At 37.1% G+C, this 17,850-nt stretch overlaps 1 long non-coding RNA gene across 2 annotated transcripts in view; it reads right to left on the bottom strand.

The window, feature by feature from the left end:
• Positions 1–4,532, bottom strand: part of LOC133544592 (uncharacterized) — a 54,525-nt gene extending 49,993 nt beyond the window's left edge. For both annotated transcript variants that reach the window (XR_009804674.1, XR_009804675.1), the window contains exons 1-2: positions 4,100–4,532; positions 3,931–3,998 (exon numbers count right to left, since the gene is read on the bottom strand). This is a non-coding gene — a long non-coding RNA (uncharacterized LOC133544592). The remainder of the gene's footprint in view (positions 1–3,930; positions 3,999–4,099) is intronic.
• Positions 4,533–17,850: the final 13,318 nt, after the last annotated feature.

The following is a 17,850-nucleotide window of genomic DNA, read 5'->3' on the forward strand; positions in this document are numbered from 1 at the left end:
ATATAAAGATTTTTATTTACAACATTAATAATATATACACATTATGCAAATATAAAAGTTTGTTGTAAAAAATGAAGAAGGTCTTAATTGCTCAAGAAAAACTTAAATTATTATTATTATTTTTTTTTTTTGCATTGTTTCAGTTTCACAAATTCCTCAGTAAACTCCCCAGAACGTCACAATGGAATTATTGAGTCTCTTTAGCTGATTGGAGGGCTAGCTTCCGCAGCTAATGGGTCCATGACTGTCAAGACGGGGGGGGGGGGGGTCGCAGCTTGCTGCGGGGTTTGTTCTCCCGGGATGCAAACGGACTATTCAGGACCAGGCGTGAAGGTAGGATCATAATTATCAATCCAAATACAAATCTGGGCAGGGCATGAGGTAAACAAACAAACCACGGCGTGGAACAAACACAAAACTGTGGCATGAAACAAACAACATAAACTATGGCTTGGAACAAACAAGAAAAACTGTAGCAAGAAATAAACACGACTTACGTGGACACGGCATGAATCGAGCAAAATGAATAGTGGTATCACATGGAAACCAGCAATGACGCCAGCCTGACAGACTGGCAAAGACAGGCTTAAATAAGGGTCTTGATTAAAAACAGGTGCGTGGTCCGAACACCAGAGGCAGGTGTAAATCATAAATCGGCATGGTAACCAAACAAAACAAAGGAGCACGAACAGGAACTAAAACAGTCCAAAATCCAACAAAAAATAACAAAAACATAATCCAGACTACGGATCATGACAATGACGATTACTTCTGTTCTGTTTGATCATCTGTTTTAAAGGCACCGTTTGAAAAGAATTAAGGTATGTAAAAAAACATTTACACAATCTTTCTGTGTAAATAACTGATTTCGCAACGTATATACCGCATTTTTCGGAGTATAAATTGCTCCGGAGTATAAATCGCACCTGTTGAAAATGCCTAATAAAGGAATAAAACATATATAAGTCGCATTTTTGGGGGAAATTTATTTGATAAAACCCAACACCAAGAATAGACATTTGAAAGACAATTTAAAATAAAGAATAGTGAACAACAGGCTGAATAAGTGTACGTTATATGAGGCATAAATAACCAACTGAGAAGGTGCCTGGTATGTTAACGTAACATATTATGGTAAGAGTCATTCAAATAACTATAACATATAGAACATGCTATATGTTTACCAAACAATCTGTCACTCCTGATTGCTAAATCCCATGAAATCTTATACGTCTAGTCTCTTACGTGAATGAGCTAAATAATATTATTTGATATTTTACGGTTATGTGTTAATAATTTCACACATAAGTTGCTCCTGATTATAAGTCGCACCCCTGGCCAAACTATGAAAAAAACGGTGACTTATAGTCCGAAAAATACGGTAAACAAACATTTACACAATCTTTCTGTGTAAATAACTAATTTTGCAACGTATATATATGTGACTTATAGTCCGGTGCGGCTAATTTATGGGAAAATACTTTTTTCTTCTCAAATTTAGTGGGTGAGGTTTTATAATCTGGAAAATACAATATATGTTCAATGCAACATCTTTGATGGAAATAATCCGTTTTTGACACCGTGAAAACTCTGAAGATGGACAGAAAATACAAATGCCATCATACAATATTTCCACAAAAAATGCATGAATCATGTTTGAATTTTTAAACTTAGAAACAAATCTTTTTAGTACACTTAAATAATGAATAGTTAATTTTCACATGAATTAAGCTTCTAACTAGGGCTGGGCGATATATCGATAAACTCGGTACATCGCGGGTTTGTCTCCATGCGATATAGAAAATGACTATATTGTGATATTCGAGTATACGTTCTCACGCAGTTGCTTTTAGCTGCTGGCATTACACTACAGGCTCTTCTCGCTCTTTGTTGTCTCTCCTTCTCACAGACAGCAAGCGCACCTTCTCGGAGCAGAGAGGTGGCAGCATGGGTAACGTTAGCCGTCGTGCGAGTGGTAATACGAGAGAAAGAAGGTGCGAATCTGGTAACAAATGAAGGAATAATTAATTCCCAATAAAAACAGCAGGGGGTCCATCGTCTGGCGGTGCTGGTTTGGCTTCAAATGGGAAGATGTCGCACAGACAACCGTAATTTTTTAAGTGTGGGGCAAAAGTGTTGCTACAAAAAGTAGCATTACTGCTTATATGTAGCAACATTTGAAAAGTCACCCGCTAGAGAATGAAGAGTGCTTACGCCGCATGTCAACATCTCCATTCGGTGCCACACCAACAAAATGCCGAGGCAACCATTTCCAGATCAAAACCGTATGAAAAAGGAGATAAGGTCCGCAGTAACCTACCACAGAAGGATTTAATTTCCTATAAAGCAGCTCATTTTTATTTGACACTTATTGAAATAGCTTGTGTGACATCATGCACAAAAGTTCACTTTATTTGTTTTAAACTATTGTAGTGGCGTTCTGTACAAAAAGTGCACTTTAATTTAGTGTTATTTTGATAGGTCATCTTAGTGACATCCTGCACAAAAGTGCACTCATAACTGGTTTTAAAATGTCTCTGACAATCTTGCACTTTCTGTTTTGGAAATGACATGAATGTTTGTGCCACTGCTTAATAACTGTTTAATAAATACAGTTTTGGCCAATTGCCATAGTTGTGATTTCCCTCGCTGCATGAAAGTTTAAAGGCCTACTGAAAGCCACTACTACCGACCACGCAGTCTGATAGTTTATATATCAATGATGAAATATTAACATTGCAACACATGCCAATACAGCCTTTTTAGTTTACTAAATTGCAATTTTAAATTTCCCGCGAAGTATCCTGTTGAAAACGTCGCGGTATGATGACGCGTGCGTTTGACGCCTCGGGTTGTAGCGGACTTTATTTTCCAGCCCGATCCAAGCCATAAGTAGTCTGCTTTAATCACATAATTACACAGTATTCTGGACATCTGTGTTGCTGAATCATTTTCAATTTGTTCATTTAATAATGGAGAAGTCAAAGTAGAAAGATGTAGATGGGAAGCTTTTAGCCTTTAGCCACACAAACACAGTCGGTGTTTCCTTGTTTAAAATTCCCGAAGGTGAAGCTTTACTATGGAACAGAGCGGTCAAGCGAACATGGATCCCGACTACATGTCAACCGTCAGTTTTCGGTGAGAAAATTGTGGTATTACCGGCTCTTACCGGAGACATCAGCGGAGCTTCCGTCCTGCTGCAGCTGTGTGACTTCCCTCAGAGACAATAGCGATCAACACACCCGTGGCCACACCCATCCGACTTTCAGGTACTATTAAATCTCACTAAAACTCTAGCAACACAATAGGCAGATAAGGGATTTTCCAGAATTATCCTAGTAAATGTGTCTAATAACATCTGAATCGCTCCCACTGCAATCGCCTTTTTTTTTCTTGTAGTCCTTCACTTTAAATTTCCTCATCCACGAATCTTTCATCCTTCCTCAAATTAATGGGGAAATCGTCGCTTTCTCGGTCCGAATCGCTCTCGCTGTTGGTGGCCATGATTGTAAACAATGTGAGGATGTGAGGAGCTCCACAACCCGTGACGTCACGCGCACATCGTCTGCTACTTCCGGTACAGGCAAGGCTTTTTTATTAGCTACTAAAAGTTGCGAACTATATCGTCGATGTTCTTTACTAAATCCTTTCAGCAAAAATATGGCAATATCGCAAAATGATCAAGTATGACACATAGAATGGACCTGCTATCCCCGTTTAAATAAGAAAATCTCATTTCAGTAGGCCTTTAATGCAGTATGAACCATGATATTTTAATGTTGACACATAGAATCATCATACTATGCCCAGCTCTACTTTTAACCAATAAAAGTTACAGCTCTTATTTAAATAAAAATAATGTCATTTTCCCGTTTTATTTTAAATAAAATGAACCACTCATTTTACAATAAATAATTAGTCTCCTCCTACCTTCTTCCGCTTCCGAGGCCGCTAACTTTGCTCCGCTTGTTAGCCACACACAGCTCGTAATGACCCTCCTTAAATGTGACATATAAACAACAAAAATACGAGGCACAATTAAATAAACTCTCACAAATGTTCACACAGAATATGACAAAAAATTGTTAGCGTGTTTTACCAGTCCTGGAGTAACGTGAGTATGCTGTCGACGTCGGATGCGACAGGAGCAGGAAGTCAAGCGTCGGTAATAAAGGAAGTAACAGAATAAAAGTGGGCTCTTCAAAATAAAGGCACAAAAAAAAAAGTGACAACTGCATTTTTCTCTGAACAACAACTGACAACTTGACACTTTTGACAATTGTTTTTGACTCTGGAGCTCAGATGTAATTTGAGTCGTTCACTATCTCGATTCCTGGCACTTCCAGAAGGACATGTTGAATGCTTACACCCCTGCGGGCCTCATTGTAGGGATTACCGTCTAGATATCTCCTCATCAGGCCTCACCTGGTTGCGGCACCTGCAATCTGCAAAGTTTGGATGCGGGTGAAGGACGCTTAGCCCCTCGGCATTGTGGGAAAACGTCCAAAGAATAATGTGCGGATGATGGAACGCTTCCCTGCCTCTTGCAGATAAGAGGCAGGGAAGTGAATGTGTGATGATTAAAGCCTGCCGTCCAAACTGCAGCTGCTGTGTGTGTGTGTGTGTGTGTGTGTTTGTGTGTGTGTGTGTGTGTGTGTGTGTACTTGTATTTCTACCCTTCTTGAGACATCAACAAGGAAAAGTATCTTCCATATGAGGAGTTGTGAACAAGTTAGGACATACATCATGGACCCAATACAGAAAATTTAATAGAAAATGTCTAATTTTTGCACCCTTGGTGGTGACAATAATGAGGGTGGTCCCAAAAGAGGGATTTTTCAAAATGACTGAGTGTCGCTTTTAAAAGTGCTCCTCCCTCTGGTCAACATATGAAATAACAAGTGTGTGTAATAATTTGAAGTGCTCCCCCTCTGGCCAACACGTATAATAACAAGTGGGTGTAAGAAATTGAAATGCGCCCCCTTTGGCCAAAATTGAAAAAAAAAATTATAAACAGACGTGCTGTGATAATTTGACGTAAATAATGGACATTAAAAAACAATTACAGACAAAAAAAATTTTAAAAATAATGAAAAATTAACTAAAAGCATTTTTTTTCTCACAATGTGTTGACTTTTTTTCTCATATTCTTTCTGTTTTTGTAATATTGCAATAATTTCTCGTAAAATTTTTACTTTTTTATGTAAAATCCTTACTTTATAATGCAAATTGGTGACGTTTGTCATATATAATTCGGACTTTTATCACTATATTGCCACATTTTTTTGTTGTTCTTGCAAAATTGTAAAAAAAAATTGAGTAAAATTATGACTTTTGTCATAATTTTGCCAAGTAAAATTCCGATCGTTGTTATAATACAGCCAACATTTTTAAAGTTTTCTTCTGAAATTGTGACTTTTGTCAAGTAAAATTATGACTCTTTTCATACAATTGCCAAAATGTTAAGCTTTTCTTGTAAAATTGCAATTATTATTAAATAAAATTCCATCTTTTATCATAATGTTGCAAAAATGTTCAGTTTTTCTTGTAAAATTTTGACTTGTGTTGAGTAAAATTCCAACTTTTATTATAATACTGCCAAAATTATACATTTTTCTTGTGAAATTCCAACTCATTTTTCACTAGAAGCTTCTTTATATTTGCATAGTATGTATGTATTATTAATGTTGTAAAAACAAATATTTATATATCTAGAAAGGGTGGTCCTAAAGAGGTAGACATTTTTCGAAGGTCTCAAGAAGGTAAGAAATACAAGTGTGTGTGTGTGTGTGTGTGTGTGTGTGTGTGTGTGTGTGTGTGTGTGTGTGTGTGTGTTCTTGTGTTTCTACCCTTCTTGAGACATCAACAAGGAAATTGCCTTCCATATGAGGAGGTGTGAACAAGTGAGGACATAAATCATGGTCCCAATACAGAAAACCATTGAATCTAATAGAGAATGTCTAATTTTTGCACCCCTGGTGGTGAAATCTATCAAAATGAGGGTGGTCCCAAAAGGAGGGATTTTTCAAATTGACTGTGTGTCGCTTTTAAAAGTGCCTCCCCTCTGGTCAACATTTGAAATAACAAGTGTGTGTAATAATTTGAAGTGCTCCCCCTCTGGGCAACACATGTAATAACAAGTGGGTGTAAGAAATTGAAATGCGCCAACATTGGCCAAAATTGGAAGAAGAAAAAAATAATAAAATAAAAATGTATGAAGAGACATACTGTGATAATTTCAAGAAAATAATGAAAATGAAAAACAACTACAAACCAAAAATATTGAAAAAATATGAAAACACTTTTTTTCTCATGTTCTTTCTGTTTTTTGTAATATCGCAATATCTTCTCGTAAAACTATTACTTTTTTATGTAAAATTCTTACTTTATAATGCAAATTGGTGACGTTTGTCATACAAATTTCAGACTTTTATCACAATATTGCCATTTTTTTTGTTGTTCTTGTAAAATTATATATAATAAAAAAAAGGTACAATTATGACTTTTGTCATAATTTTGTCAGGTAAAATTCCGATTATTATTATAGTATTGCCAACATTTTAAAGTTTTCTTATGAAATTGTGACTTTTGTCAAGTAAAATTACGACTGTTTTCATTGCGGTTTGTGCAGCCCTTTGAGACACTTGTGATTTAGGGCTATATAAGTAAACATTGATTGATTGATTGATTGATAAAATTGCCAAAATGTTGAGCTTTTCTTGTAAAATTGCGACTGTTATTGAGCAAAATTCCAACTTTTATCATAATATTGCACAAATGCTCAATTTTTCTTGTAAAATTCTGACTTGCATTGAGTAAAATTCCGACTTTTATTATAACACTGCCAAAATTCTAAATTTTTCTTGTGAAATTGTGACCTTTTTCTTGTGAAATTCCAACTCATTTTTCACAACAAGCTTTTTTATATTTGCATGGTATGTATGTATTATTAATGTTGTAAATACAAATATTTATATATGTAGAAAGGGTGGTCCTAAAACGGTAGGCATTTTTCGGAGGTCTCAAGATGGTGACAAATACAAGTGTGTGTGTGTGTGTGTGTGTGTGTGTGTGTGTGTGTGTGTGTGTGTGTGTGTGTGTGTTCTTGTGTTTCTACCCTTCTTGAGACATCAACAAGGAAAATTGCCTTCCATATGAGGAGGTGTGAACAAGTAAGGACATAAATCATGGACCCAATACAGAAAACCATTACATCTAATCGAGAATGTCTCATTTTTGCACCCCTGGTGGTGAAATCTATCAAAATGAGGGTGGTCCCAAAAGAGGGATTTTTCAAATTGACTGTGTGTCGCTTTTAAAAGTGCTCCCCCTCTGGTCAACATTTGAAATAACAAGTGTGTGTAATAATTTGAAGTGCTCCCCCTCTGGCCAACACATGTAATAACAAGTGGGTGTAAGAAATTGAAATGCGCCAACATTTACCAAAATTGGAAGAAAAAATAAATAAATAAATAAAAATGTATGAAGAGACATACTGTGATAATTTCAAGAAAATAATGAAAATTAAAACAATTACAAACCAAAAATATAAAAAAAATTATGAAAACACTTTTTTTCTCATATTCTTTCTGTTTTTGTAATATCGCAATATTTTCTCGTAAAACTATTACTTTTTTATGTAAAATTCTTACTTTATCATACAAATTGGTGACGTTTGTCATACAAATTTCAGACTTTTATCACAATATTGCCAATTTTTTTGTTGTTTTTTGTCATAATTTTGCCAGGTAAAATTCCGATTATTATTATAGTATTGCCAACATTTTAAAGTTTTCTTATGAAATTGTGACTTTTGTCAAGTAAAATTACGACTCTTTTCATTGTGGTTTGTGCAGCCCTTTGAGACACTTGTGATTTAGGGCTATATAAATAAACATTGATTGACTGATTGATTGATTGATTGATTGATTGATTGATTGATTGATTGATTGATTGATTGATTGATTGATTGATTGATTGATTGATTGATTGATAAAATTGCCAAAATGTTAAGCTTTTCTTGTAAAATTGCGACTGTTATTGAGCAAAATTCCAACTTTTATCATAATATTGCACAAATGCTCAATTTTTCTTGTAAAATTTTGACTTGCATTGAGTAAAATTCCGACTTTTATTATAACACTGCCAAAATTCTAAATTTTTCTTGTGAAATTGTGACCTTTTTCTTGTGAAATTCCAACTCATTTTTCACAACAAGCTTTTTTATATTTTCATGGTATGTATGTATTATTAATGTTGTAAATACAAATATTTATATATGTAGAAGGAGTGGTCCTAAAACGGTAGGCATTTTTCGGAGGTCTCAAGATGGTAACAAATACAAGTGTGTGTGTGTATGTGTGTGTGTGTGTGTGTGTGTGTGTGTGTGTGTGTGTGTGTGTGTGTGTGTGTGTGTGTGTGTGTGTGTGTGTGGTGTTGGCAAAGATAGCTTCCAGCGGCATGAATGAAGCCAGTCTAAAGTTGTGTGTGCATTCAAGTGATTATCGCCCTGGCCAGCGCGTCGACATGTCGGACATGAGCCCAAGCAAACAGCCGCCACACACACGGAGGCCACCGTAGTCGCCCACTGTGGTCAAGTATTAGTTTCATGTCGGCGGAATTTATTTGATTATGGGGTAGCACTCGGACACCGCCGTAGCCTGGTGCCAGCTTCTCTATTTGTGTGCCCGGCCCTGTAAGAGCTGTGTGTGTGTGTGTGTGTGTGTGTGTGTGTGTGTGTGTGTGTGTGTGTGTGTGTGTGTGTGTGTGTGTGTGTGTGTGTGTGTGTGTGTGTGTGTGTGTGTGTGTGTGTGTGTGTGTGTGTGTGTGCATTCCACAGAAAGTGGATCAAAGCGTCTGATACCCCAGGCAGTGTCCTCCTGAGGGAGCCGACTGTCAGATCTTGGATCAGAGGCGTCTCGTACACCCTGGACCCCCCCCCCCCCCCCCCCCTCCACCCTCGAGTCCCCACATCCCCCCCACCCCCTTCCAGTCCCCACTCCTCCACACTCTGTGGGGTCCGTCACAGCCAGTTGGAGCCCAGCCTGAGGCGCTGATCTACAATCAGATCAGTCTGAGCGGCCCAACTACAAAGATATTATTGCCTATTGTCAACATTAAAAGGGGCGTGGCCAGAGGGTCAAGCCCCGCCCAGCACTTTGCTAAAGACGCCCACGAATCGCTACCAAACTGTTAGAGTTAGTTGGTGACGAACCCCAAGACGCAGAGATGGAGGCAGGCATTGGATGAGAAAATATGATTTGATTAAGATACTGAAACAAAAACAAACCAAGGGTGTACAACAAAAAGCGCGCACGAGGCGGATAACCAACTAAAAGAGCTAGCATGGGAGCTAGAAAACAAAAGGAACTTAGCATGGAAGCTAGCAAAAACAAAAAGGGCCTATTTTGGAAGCTAGCGGGTAGCGAGCAGGAAAACAGAAGTCGTACTTGTAATATGAAACTTGGAAGCAGGGAACAAAAAAACATGAGCTACAAACATCTAACAAAATATAGCTTACGGCTACGCTGAAAAGATACGACACAACACGACAAGAGCGATAAGAAGTGACATCGACAATCCTGCACTGACTGGACGGGAAGACAGGTTTAAATAGTGGCGGGCTGATTGACACCAGGTGTGGCCAGGTGCCAATCAGCCGCAGCTGAGGGGACACAGCACTCAGGGAGAAAGACAGGAAACAGACAAAATAAGAGCGCTGACAGGAACTAAAGACAGGAAATACCACACACACACACAGGAAAAAGTAACACAAACAAACTATCAGGGGCAAGCCTGACACAAACAGCTTAGTTGCAGCGTTGTATTTGCCTGGAAGTATTCAAAACCCAACATACCCAAACAACATATCATGTGTGCCCTATAATTCGGACTATAAGGCTCAAAATCGACAACATGCACCTGGACTCGCTGGACGATTAAGACAATATAATATACATCTGTAAACGCGGATGCATATGCAAAAGTGCAATATATGTATCTGTACAGCAAATCTATTCATATCTGCACCTTATTTCTCTTTTATCCTGCACTACAACGAGCTAATGTAACAACATTTAGTTCTTATTTGTACTGTAAAGTTCAAATTTGAATGACTATAAAGGAAGTCAGAGTCTAAGTCTGTATAACTTCTGGTTGTGCTTACCGACCTCAAATCAATTTTATTTTATTCTATATATATATATATATATATATATATATATATATATATATATATATATATATATATATATATATATATATATATACATTTCCTTGAATTGCCGCAGGGCATATAGTATGTGCCTGCCTTGAATTACTGCCTGGTCAAACTCATTTTCAAAATGGAGGAGGCTGATTTCAATACCGGTAATTTGAAATCGCGTAAAAGGAAGAAGATTAAGAGCTATTCAGTAGGATTTAAGGTCCAACCTTACATCACACTCAATTTTTTACTGCTTGCCTTTGGTAAGTGGCGGGGTGAAAAGACGTTTTAAAATAATTAGCGCAAGCTTACTTTTACCGCATGCCTTTGATATATATATATATATATATATATATACACACATATGTATATACACATATGTATATATATACATATATATATATACACACACACACATATATATATATATATATACACATATACATATATATATATATATATATATATATATATATATATACATATATACATATATATACACATATATATATATATATACATATATATACACACATATATATATACACACACATATATATACATAGATTAAAGCATGCTCGGGCCAGTTTGCTATTTTTATTTTCAAAACCTATATATGTGTATATATATATATATATATATATATATATATATATATATATATATATACACACACACATATATATATATATATACACATATACATATATATATATATATATATACATATATATACACATATATATATATATATATAATATATATACACACATATATATATACACACACATATATATACATAGATTAAAGCATGCTCGGGCCAGTTTGCTATTTTTATTTTCAAAACCTATATATGTATATATATATATATATATATATATATATATATATATATATATATATATATATATATATATATATATATATATATATATATATATATATATATATATATATTGGTTTTGAAAATAAAAATAGCAAACTGGCCCGAGCATGCTTTAATTTAAATAAAAACAAAAAAACTTGTAATCAACAGATAGATCTGAAGTTGATCAAAAAATGTATGTGATGAAATTCAAACAAAAATTAAATCAATAAATTACAACTTATTTTGAACTCTTTTTGGGGAAAGCATTTCATATTTTGTGTTTTTTGCCAAAAAACAGGGGTTTTCTGAAACAAAAAGGGCTTAAAGCAAAACAAAAGTTGGGAATTTTATATTATGTTTGACTTATTTAAACAAACTTAAGGTGAGCTCTAATGTTCGAAAAAATCTATACAACATATTGGTTTTAAAAATGAAAACTATCAAAATGGCCTGAGCATGCTTGAATTTTTTTACTGTTCGTTGCTCAATGGAAAAATAGTTTGGACACCCCTGGTCTAATTGCAGCGGGAAAAAAAAATGTAAGAGCTTTACTGAGTACAGCAAACTCACACATCAAGTTTATTACCAAATTAAACACACGACGTGAAGAAGAAAGTGTTCTTTTTAAATGAATTTTGGCAGCCGTAGCAAAGCTGCTTAATACTTGGTATTAACTCCCAGCTTTCAGGCAAGAAAACTTCACATAAATATGTCACTGTTGACATGAAACCTCTGTTTGCTTTATAATTACACGCTGTTTGCCTTTGACAAAATCCCATAAATCACCGGCCGTGTTTACGCCGAGCTAATTGTAAATAAAAGCATGCGGACGGCCGTGTTTACAGACACTTTTTGGGATGACTGACCTGCACCAGTTGATGATGTCCGTCTGTCTGCATGCAAACAAACAAACTAAATAAAAGTTGGAAAAAAACAACCTTATACACATTAAAACATTATATTTATATCCAGGTCATGGTAAACGTTCTATTACGGTGGAGATGTGAAGTGAAGTGAAGTGAATTATATTTATATAGTGCTTTTCTCTAGTGACTCAAAGCGCTTTACATAGCCAATATCTAAGTTACATTTAAACCAGTGTGGGTGGCACCGGGAGCAGGTGGGTAAAGTGTCTTGCCCAAGGACACAACGGCAGTGACTAGGATGGCGGAAGCGGGAATCGAACCTGCAACCCTCAAGTTGCTGGCAAGGCCACTCTACCAACCAAGCTAATAACTCTTCATTTACAATTGAAGTTAAAAAAGTGGCTTTGGAGCAATCAAAGCTGCTCACACGGTCAATAAGGTGGACACTATTTTTGACAGATCAACTTAATGTGTATTATATTTACCCATGACAGCATTTTTGTTGGAAATTGTGAGGTGTGTGTTAAAATCATGGTTGTTTTTACAAATGACGACAGATGTGAACAAGAGCATGTATTGTAATTGTGTGATGATGTAACTGAGGTGTGGTTGTATCGTATATTAAGTACCGTATTTCCTTAGATTGCCGCCGGAGCGCTAATTAATTTAAAACCTCTTCTCACTCCTGCGCTTACCAAAGGCATGCGGTAAAAGTACGCATGCGCTAATTATTTTAAAACCTTTTCCTCACACCGACACTTACCAAAAGCATGCAGTAAAAAATTGAGTGTGATGTAAGCTTGGACATTAAATCCTACTGAATAGCTTTTAATTTTCTTCCCTTTATGCGATTCCAAATTACCGGTATTGAAATCAGCCTCTTTCATTTTGAAAATGATGACAGGGGAAGTGTCAGGAGTTTTGACCAGGCGGTAATACCAAGCATGCGCTAATTATTTTGCGAAGCGAGGTTCAAGGCAGGCACATACTATATGCCCTGCGGCAATTCAAGGAAATACGGTATGTGTCCCTGAAAGGGCATTTTATGACTTTTCTTAATTTGATTACGTGATATGATATGATTTTATTGTCATAATTTTATGCGCCCAAGACCCAACCTCCGGGCTGATTATTTTCGGTCGTCCGAAGAATTTGGATTGTAACCCTCCTTATTCATTGTCCCCGCCTATTTGAGCTAGTAATTTGACCCCCTTAACATGCTTCAAAACTCACCAAATTTGACACTGGCGAAAATTGCCATCTAATAAAAAAACAAACTCCAAAAACTCAAAATTGCGCTCTGGCGCCGCCTAGGAAAACCACAGACAAAACTGCTTGTAACTTCTGTTAGGAATGTCATAGAGACATGAAACAAAAACCTCTATGTAGGTCTCACTTAGACCTACATTTTAATAATTTACATTCTGCAGCAAAAATCAACAGGAAGTTAAAAATTACCCCTTCAAAACTAGTTCCATTGGCCGCAAAACAGGCCAGAGCATAATACTACCACCACCGTGCTTGACGGTAGGATTGGTGTTCTTAGGATTAAAGGCCTTACATTTTTTCCTCCAAACATATTGCTGGGTATTGTGGCCAAACAACTCAATTATAGTTTCATGTGACCACAGGTCTTATCTTTGTCCACGTGTTGAGGGGGGGGAAAAACTGTTCTTGTGGTTGGAGGTTTTGGTCCGACTGGAGGGGTGAGACTCAGATAGTTTGTGTCCAGGGTGAGTAAGGTCAGCTGCGATCTGGCCTGCACGCCCTGGAGTCCTGGAGGCATACGACTCTTGGAGACATTGGAAGGTTGCAGCCCATTACCTTCCCAGCAGAGCGTGGAATCCACTGCAGACCGACGAGACAAATACCGAGGAGCTGAATATTGACAAGTGAAAATGAAAAAAAGTCTCCTCATTTTAGCTTCGGCCATCTCACTCCAGAGAAGACGACGTACAGACTAAAAAATGCTGGGTTATTTTGATAAACCAATTTATGAGTTGCAAGTGTCGGGTCAAATTTTGGAGTTATTTTTATGAAGAGCAATCCATATCTTTGGGTTATAAGGGTATTATTTTAATTACATGTCCGTGTTTTCAAATCTATGAACCACTTTTGGGCTGTTTTTCAATGAGTAACGCCTTTTTTTTTATTTTTTTATTTTTTTTTTTCAAAAAGGTTCTTTTTTCTTGAAAGGAATTTTATTAAAGGCCTACTAAAACCCACTACTAGCGACCACGCAGTCTGATAGTTTATATATCAATGATGAAATATTAACATTAAAACACAAACCAATACAGCCTTTTTAGTTTACTAAATTGCAATTTTAAATTTCGCGCGAAGTACCCTGATGAAAATGTCGTCACGGATTGTAGCGGACATTTTGTTCCAGCCCCGATCCCAGCAATAAGTCGTCTGCTTTAATCGCATAATTACACAGTATTCTGGACATCTGTGTTGCTGAAACTTTTGCAATTCGTTCAATTAATAATGGAGACGTCAAAGAAGAAAGCTGTAGGTGAGAAGCGGTGTATTGCAGCTGCGTTTAGCAACACAAACACAGCCGGTGTTTCCTTGTTTACATTCCCGAAGGTGAAGCTTTACTATGGAACAGAGCGGTCAAGCGAACATGGTTCTCTCCCACATGTCAACCGGCAGGATTCGGTGAGAAAATTGTGGTAATAAGTCGGCTCTTACTGTAAACATGAGCGGTGCTTGCGTCGTTCCTCGTGCACCTGTCAAAGAGGCAGCTGTGGACTCTCTTGCCTCCTCCGACCGGCCGCCCCCGAACGTGGGATTCTTCCACTGTGGAGGAGAGGGAAAAAAAGCTCAGCCCGGCCGGACCGGCTGCCTTCGCTTTGCCTCGTCGAGATACGTGGTTTCCCTCAGAGACACTGGCGGTCACCACACCCGTGGCCACACCCTCCGACTTTCAGGTACGACTATATAATCTCACTAAAACACTAGTAACACAATAAACAGATAAGGGATTTTCCAGAATTATCCTAGTAAATGTGTCTAATAACATCTGAATCGCTCCCACTGCCCTGTTTTTTTTTCTTTTTTTTCTAGTCCTTCACTCTCACCTTCCTCATCCACGAATCTTTCATCCTCGCTCAAATCAATGGGGAAATTGTCGCTTTTTCTTGGTCCGAATCGCTCTCGTTGCTGGTGGCCATGATTGTAAACAATGTTCAGATGTGAGGAGCTCCACAACCCGTGACGTCACGCGCACATCGTCTGCTACTTCCGGTACAGGCAAGGCTTTTTTTATTAGCGACCAAAAGTTGCGAAATTTATCGTCGATGTTCTCTACTAAATCCTTTCAGCAAAAATATGGCAATATCGCGAAATGATCAAGTAGGACACATAGAATGGACCTACTATCCCCGTTTGAATAAGAACATCTCATTTCAGTAGGCCTTTAAGGATTAATCTCATGAACATTATTTACAATCACAAATGTTGTGTACATTAAAATATTTGATTATGCTGTATAGAACTACTATTGTCATGATCAGGTTTGTTTGGTTTTCGACTCCTGTTTTGAGCACCTCTGGGTTTGTGTTTTAGTTACCATGACTGCAGATTGCAGATCACCTGCCTCTGATTAGTGTTCGGGACGCTCACCTGCTTATTTCCTGCTTTTCGCCACACTCAGTCTGGCTTTTTTTTTTTTGCTTCCACCCAACAGTTACGACGGCTACTAACTGGATTCCTGAGCTAAACTTCGCCTTTTTGTTTGAATGTTTACATGCTAAGCTTTTCTTGTTCGCTATTCCGTTAGCTTCCCGTGCTATCGGCACACTGGTGCTCTTTTGTTTGTATCCCGCATGATTTATGGACAATGAATTATTTCCTTACCTGCACCTTAGAATATAATAGGATAGAAGAGAATAGACTTTATTGTTATTATATTTGCATATAACGAGATTAAAGACTTCAATTTAAGGTGCGGTTGTGGGAACAAATATGGGGTAAAATAAATAACACAAGAGATAATAAAGGAAAAACTAACAATTGAAATAAAACAGACTACTATCCAATAAAAATAACAAGCAATTCTGTACAATATACAAAACACTGTAGAAATACAAAATTGTCACGCTTTGATAAAAGGATTTGGACTCAGATGCAGATTTGGGGTCTTTAGACAGGCTTTTATTTTGACAATTTCCTTTTACCTCCCGAGTCAAGAAAAAACATTATCTATAATCACAAAAATAAACTACTCGGCGAAAAGGTTCCAGAAAAAGAAGGAACAACCGAAAATCACTCCGAACGGAGGAAAAAACAAAAGTATAAACAGTATTTAACAAAAAGCGCTCCAACATGGACCAAAACAACATCTATGAAAATTTCTACATTTACCAATCCAATGAAGTATTTCACAAAAATAGTCACTCAAAAAGTTGAGGAATGAATGAAAAACTTTTAACTGAAACTTACCACTGCGGCTGAATAACTAAATAATCAAAATCACTCTGCTGAGGAGGAAGAAAGGAAAACTCAAAACATTCATAAAGGGGTTCAGGTTCAAGGGACATAGGCCGAAGACAAGGCAAGGCATGGACAAAGACATGGACGCTAGAGAGCACGAATGAACGAGACAACCTGGCCCAGAACAAAGGAAGGAGTGAGCTTATAAACACATGAAGGTAATAGGGAACAGCTGGAAACAATCAGAGAACAGGGATGACGTCAGACTGATGACACAAAAGGAAGGGCAAGTGACCTGAAACGAGAGGAGAGTTACTTTTCAAATTAAAACCATAGGACAAAATACCCAAAACAAGACATCCCTCACCGCGGTGTGACAAAAATACTGTTCCATATACAGAACAAGACAAGAGTACCGAAGTAATAAATAACAATCAGTGTCGGACGTATTGCACTCGAAGGGTAGTATTGCACAGTAGGGTATTAGGGCAGGATATTGTACAGGGGTGAATTATTATTATTATTATAAGTTAGAGTCATGTCTGCATCCTGGGAGAACAATCCACTCAGTAAAATGACCACACACGGTATTTCTTGTAAAAAGAAAATTTACTCATCTCTTATTTTTGAGTATATTTTAATGGAATACAAATAATTTTGATCAATAGTTGGGAAGGATTAGGACAAACCAGCAGTAAAATTTATAATTTTTAACCAACCATTGGGTCAAGGAGTGTTAAATTGCGCAACCCAATAGTTGGGTTTAGATTTACTCAACATTGAGTTAGCATAACTTAGCTTTTGTGTCGAATAAATCCAACCCAATAGTTGGGTTGTGAATCAACCAATATTGAGTTAGCGTAACGCAACTTTTTGGTCCAATAATTCAACGCAAAAGTTAGGTTGGAAAAAATTAACCCAAAAGGTTGAGGTAAAATAACTCAAATAAGGGTTATGTCCTTTCATGAACCAGCAGTTGGGTTATTTTTGTAACCCAATTTTTTAGTTAGGTTTAAAATGGGTTATCTTTAACCCATTTTTTTTAGTTGGTTTAAAATTGGGTCGGGTTAAAATTGGGTTACTTTTTAACCCAACATTTTTTCGTGTGTAGGCAAGCTGAAGCCCTGATTCTGTATATTTCCATTCCACAACGCAATCTGTGGCAACCAACCCGGTCTTTGACATTTTTTCAAAATAAAATACATGGAAAAATCAGTGTGACCAAGTAGGACTATTTAAAAAATGGCATAAAGGGAGTTTAGGGAATTGGAGCCCTTTAGAAAACCAACATGTCCAGATGTCCCAGTTTCTCCACAATCCGCAGCCCAGTTTACGTTGGAACTGCTTTCCTGAAAAATCCAAAAGAAAAGTGTTGACGGTGAGGTCTGTGGCTCGCGGGGAACGTTGGGAAAAGAGACTCTGAAACAAAATATCGCCGTTCAATTTGTCTGATGCGATGTTTTTTCACATAA

The sequence above is a fragment of the Nerophis ophidion genome, linkage group LG02, assembly GCF_033978795.1.
Source record: "Nerophis ophidion isolate RoL-2023_Sa linkage group LG02, RoL_Noph_v1.0, whole genome shotgun sequence".
Lineage (NCBI taxonomy): Eukaryota > Metazoa > Chordata > Actinopteri > Syngnathiformes > Syngnathidae > Nerophis > Nerophis ophidion.